Genomic DNA, 5,972 nt, shown 5'->3' with positions numbered 1-5,972 from the left:
CATTGCCCAGACTCGCTTGCAGAATGAGCAGAATTGACACTGTGTCGCTTCTGCGTGGCGGTAATTAGAAATCAATGCGCTGTCCTCTACGCCCTTCCCCCGCAACAGTGGATACCAAGCTTTCCAAGAGGCATAGTTAGAAGCTTCCCAAGGCCCTGACCCATATTAGACTACGATGTAAATGAAAAATATATATTTATTGTGATCAGCCACTGGATTTTAGAGATTTGCATTAATATTTGATTGTGTTTCTGTACAACTTAAACCAACATTCTTAAAATAGGCTGAATCTCAAATATAAATAATAATATGCATTTTAGTCCATGCAAATGTGTTCCTATAAGCTGCGCCAATTATACTTTGAAAGTCTTTGTTACTGTTTATACATTTGAAGGTCCCATGGGTACATGAGTAAATTCCATGAAGTGTTCTATTGTCTTGTCACTTCTATTCTCAAAATGAGTGAGAACATTAAATATTAAATATACTCTCTACTCTGTAATCCTTTTTTTATTTCTAAATTCTCAACAGTCAGATACTGTCACGCGCAGCCCTCGCCGATAAGGACGACGCAGCAACAACGGATTTGTCCAGCAGCAACTTTATTGTGAGGCTCTTAACAGCAGATGGAGAAGGACCCCGAACCCTGTGTGCGTTCTGCTTAAGTAGCCAGCAGGGTGACTTGTTCGTCTGTAATTGGTGCTCCACACAAAACCCAATTAGCATGTGGTCTCCAAATGGAGGACCACACAAGCCTACATTAGCATAAGGCGGCGCATGCGCAGATCGCAAAACAATGCTGGCAAGAAGAACCAGGAAGCAGGAAACCGGCGCCATCTTGTAATGGCGGGAGTGGCTCCCGACATCTCCCCCTTATTAATTTTATAAAAATCAGCCAGAGGAAAATATTACACCATGAGTTTTCCGATCAGCCTGCTGACTCAACAGCACCAGCGATCAAGGAGGTTACACGGTGCAGGAGACCCTCTGCACCCTTAGCCCCGTGCAATGGGAACCCGAGCCCTGGGGAGTGCAGAGATCTGTCTAGAACAGCATCCTGGTGCAATGGGAACCTGTGCCCTTCAGGGGTGCTAAAAGTTCTGACAGAGTCTCAACGGCTGAGCACGTTAAGCCAGACTTGAGGGGAGGCTCCCTGTTTCACAGCCAACATAGCCTAAACCATGGCCACATTTTTGAAATGTTGTTGTCTTTTGAATCTGCAGAGCAACCAAAAACAGAGAAACAGTCCAGCCAGTAGCAACACCCCAAATATTCCCACGCCAACCCACTCCTTAAAATAGGAAAAGGCAGAAGATAGACATTGGCAAATAAGGTAGTCCCAGAGAGTCATTAGTGGCGAAAAATCTTGGGAAGACTTGTGCATCATGCATCACCGGCATGGGTCGAGGAAAGGCTGACAGGATCCCCCATCGAATCTCCTGGGTCTCCACCTCCAAGCTCGTCAGCAGTCCGTTCAACATCAGGATCAGGATCAGGGTCATCGTGCTTCACCACCCGGGTCAATCGCGCCGGAACCCAAATTGGATTTTCTTGGTCCTGTGGGAAAATACACACAGCTCCCCTGGATCTTATTAAAATAGGATCCGGTCCTTTAATGATTATCAATGTTGCCGGAGTAGGTGCATCGTAACACAGCCCATACATCTAGAGTGGAGCATAGCACCTGTACTTGATGGCTAGTGTAAGGAGTAATAAGAGCAGAGAGCACAGCTGCTGCCAAGCCTTGATTTGTTACCGGTATTTGTTCATATACTTCAGGTGGGTATAAGGTCTGATTAACTACCCACTGGCCTTGTCCAGTAAGCATATCATAATTCCATTGAGGCCGTTGATTGGCTATATTTTGCTTTGCTTGAGCCATACACAGCTCTTGATAAATGGATTTCCAGTCTAAATATTGTCCCATAGTAAGACATGCTCTCACTGTTTTGGACCAGTCATCAGGAGTCATAGCTGCGGCTGCTAGTCTTTCTATCAGCGCCTGCGTAAATGAGGCGCTAATACCATACGTTTGTACTGACTCCACCAAAGCCTTCAATTGTTTCAGATCCAACGGTGAGTGCTGCCTTTGATTTTGCGCATCTTCCCAGACGGGGAAAACAGCCTGAATTTTCTTTCTTTCCTTTTCTGAAATTAATGAATTAGGAGCCATAGCCCTAGTAGCTTTACTCCTTTTTCTGACTTGGATCATTTCCTCGAGAGGGGGCGCTGTCGCACCATACCCTGGCGCATAAGGCGGGTCAGGGCCATATCTCTCTGCTTCATATTTTGCTGCTTCCTCATCTAATTCTGCTTGCTCATCAGGATCGAGCTCTATCTCTTCCTCTTCACTAGAGTCAGCAGATTGTCGTGGTTCCTCTTCCTCCGAGGACGTCTCCTCACCGGAAGAGGACTCCACCTTAAGAGTCTTAAACTTATCCAGGAGAGGGTACAACTTGTTAACCCCTTCCTTTTTGCTTGTATTTCCTTTAGTTTCTGATATCATCTTTGATTCTTTATTTTTTGACTCGAGTTTTGAAAGTTTTCCCGTGTTTTTGGGTTTTTTCTCCCTTTTGACTATTTCTTCTTTTTTATCCTTTTTTAATATTTCTTCCTTTTCTGCTTCTGATAGACTATCCTGATGGTCTGCTAACGCTCTTTGCCCCTCCTTTACACCCACTCTATCCCGTTTCCCACAATTAAGACACAGACAACACAACAAGACAAAAACGAGACTAACATTGAGAAACGGAATACACCAGACCACAGAAATCATACCTTGCAGAAAAGTACCGCGGTTTCGCACTGCTGGCTTGAATCCTCCTCCGACGAGCAGTCGGGGGTCCTTCGAGTCGTTCCTCCGCCCAGGGTTCGGCAGGTTTCCCGGGTTTCGGCACCACTTGTCGCGCGCAGCCCTCGCCGATAAGGACGACGCAGCAACAACGGATTTGTCCAGCAGCAACTTTATTGTGAGGCTCTTAACAGCAGATGGAGAAGGACCCCGAACCCTGTGTGCGTTCTGCTTAAGTAGCCAGCAGGGTGACTTGTTCGTCTGTAATTGGTGCTCCACACAAAACCCAATTAGCATGTGGTCTCCAAATGGAGGACCACACAAGCCTACATTAGCATAAGGCGGCGCATGCGCAGATCGCAAAACAATGCTGGCAAGAAGAACCAGGAAGCAGGAAACCGGCGCCATCTTGTAATGGCGGGAGTGGCTCCCGACAAGATACAGGTACACTATAGTCTCTGGCTCACTTTCAACTTTCTCTAGACCTTCCCAGCAATAGTTATGTAAAATTTGTTTGAGAATTGTTCATTTAAATTTTTTCAAGGTAAACTTAGAAATCTGTCTCTGTTGTACAGGAGGTTGATTAAATTAGAAGCTTTGTACTTGACCAGTCTAATGACCCACCCAATTATCTGTCAATAAGCACAGACAAATATCAGTCCCTCTCTGGCTGCCTTTCTTCTCAGTAGGTCAAGCATTCTCCCATCAGAGTGCATTCAGTCATTTTTCCACAGCTGTCACAGAACAGTGTGACAGGTTTCAGGGGATGTAACAGCACAACACAAACAGAGTGGCCTTTTGTTGTAAGAGTCCTAGATAAAACCGTGCCCAGGTCACTCTGCCTCAGAAAGCCCGAGGAAAGATCTTTTCAGGAACTTCCTCTTAGCTCTTGATCCTTCCTTAGCTTGTGGTCTTCAGATGACATTCCCCTGAGCAGGAGTCTGTATTCAATCTATTCCTTTTGATTTCAGTTGTGCTGGATCAGGCGCCATCTGTCCTCCTATCATAATTTAAATCAGTGCATCTGTAATAACTCTGTTTCCAAAGTACAGTTACATTCTGAGGTACCAAGTCTTCAACATATAAATTTTAGGGCATGTAATTCAAGCCCTACGAGGTAGCAGTGTGGCCTTACATGATAATGGTGAATAACAAAGAATCAGGCTCATTTGAATTGGGAGCTCAGTTTGTTTCTAAGATGGAGCTTTTGTTTCCAGGGAGAGTTCATGTGATTCTTCAATGACACATGTGTAATGTGATGTTATATATTCTGTCTCCATCTGGACCATGACCTCAAACACCAAAACCAAAATAAGAAACGGCAAAATACCCCTACATTCCAAAGTGATTTCCTTGACACGTCGTGTCAGCCATACTTAGAGCCTATAAAGCCATCTGGGCTCAACTACAGGCAATCACCCATCTCTATGTTTACAAGGCTAGGGAATCGTTCTTAGAAAAAGTTGGTTGATTTTGCTATCCATGAGAGGGGGAGTGGAATGCTTTTCTCTCCCATCAAGTTGGATGACAGACATTTCAGCGAGCTTGAGAGACGCATGAAAGGGCATTTGAGTCCTAGGAAGAATCATGTGTCTGGTAGTCATCTAGATAGTGGCTTTGGGGCCTCATATACTTTCTCATGGATAGCAAAACAAGGCAAAGGTTTTTTTTTTTTTTTAAGTGTCCCATCAGCTGACAGAAAGAACCTGATCCGAGGTCATTTCAAGACATCCCCCTCTACATAAGAGGGTTTCCTGCCAAGCAGGAACTCTGCCAGAGAAGATGGACATTTACCTTCTGATATAGAAACTGAGGCTATTCATATCTGTGGTGATCCGAGAAAGGAGTTGTAGTTGGAAGGCTGAAATTGAATCTATGCGGCAGCTCAGTAGAGAAAAATCAGCATTGGGAATCTGCTATACCCAGATGGTTCCAACACCTGATTACACTCAGAATAATTTAGACTTCTCCCCTCCTGGTTTTATTTTATTAGCAGTATTTCAACCACAAAGAATCCTGAGGCAGTCTGGCAGTCGAGGGAGATAAAAAATAAAGTGGGAAAAAGGGAGAAGAAGCATTGAGATAGAAACCCACCATGTCCTAAAATGAGTTGCTATGATCTATGGAAAATATCCCTTGAGAGTCTAAAGGGAGCTTGACTAAAGAGGGCACCTAGGATTTAAGCAGCATGAAGGCCTTGTGTTATATGATACTGGCTCTGGACTTTTATTTATTTATTTTTTGAGGTGCTGAAGTGAAGAAGAATGTCTGGAAATCTCAGATGATTAGGCTTGCTTGTTGTCATCCATAGAATAAGGGGCAAATCCACCCAGGATTTATGAAGATGGAGAAAAAGAACAAAATCCACTTCTACCTTTATGTCACTGCCTTCATTGTGGGAGAAAGTCAGCACTCAGTAAACATTGCCTTTAGTTTTGTGATGATGGTAATTATTGTAATTATTATTTTGATTAAAAAAAATCTATTCCATCTTTTGTGGAGTGGCTCCAGAGAAAACAGAAATCATTTCATCAACCAAAATAGAAAAATATGTTCAAACATATATATTAGATTCTGGAAAATCTAGAAGGTCAGTTCCTAAGGCAAGCCTCCAGCCATGATCGTAAGAGACAACCATCAAACCGGTTTTCCTAGAGCCCCAAACTGACTCTAGAGTCATAGGCCCAGGCAATTGTATACAGTAGCCAATCTACAGTACAAATGTTTGACTCCTTGGACATACTACCACGATTGCAGGCTAGGAATGGGATAGCCACAGTCATTGTCAGAAGTAATAACTGTTACTCCTATGAAGCTGGATAAAAGATGGCGAAATGCTCTTGCTGGACAACCCAGCAGCTACCCAAAGTGACAACCATCCCAACAGACGCTGCTCGCACTTCTGTCTTCAGAGTCATAATTAGAATATTAGCTAAGGCAGAATCCAAGAAGTCTAACCACCATAGTTAGAATTCCTGTTGTTATGATGAAACATCATAACATAATCAACTCAGGGAGGAAGGAAGGATGTATTCCAGCTTACAGATCTCAGGTCACACTCCATCACTGAGACAAGTCAGAGCCGGAACTAAAGACCTGGGAGCAGTGATGGAGGAGTCCTGCTTGCTGACTTGCTCATCTTGGCTTGCTCAGTTTGCTTTCTCTACAATTCGGGACCACA

Source organism: Psammomys obesus, unplaced genomic scaffold (genome assembly GCF_907164565.1).
Source record: "Psammomys obesus unplaced genomic scaffold, mPsaObe1.curated_primary_1811, whole genome shotgun sequence".
NCBI classification, from domain to species: Eukaryota; Metazoa; Chordata; class Mammalia; order Rodentia; family Muridae; genus Psammomys; species Psammomys obesus.
Note: the sequence above shows the minus strand (reverse complement) of the source record.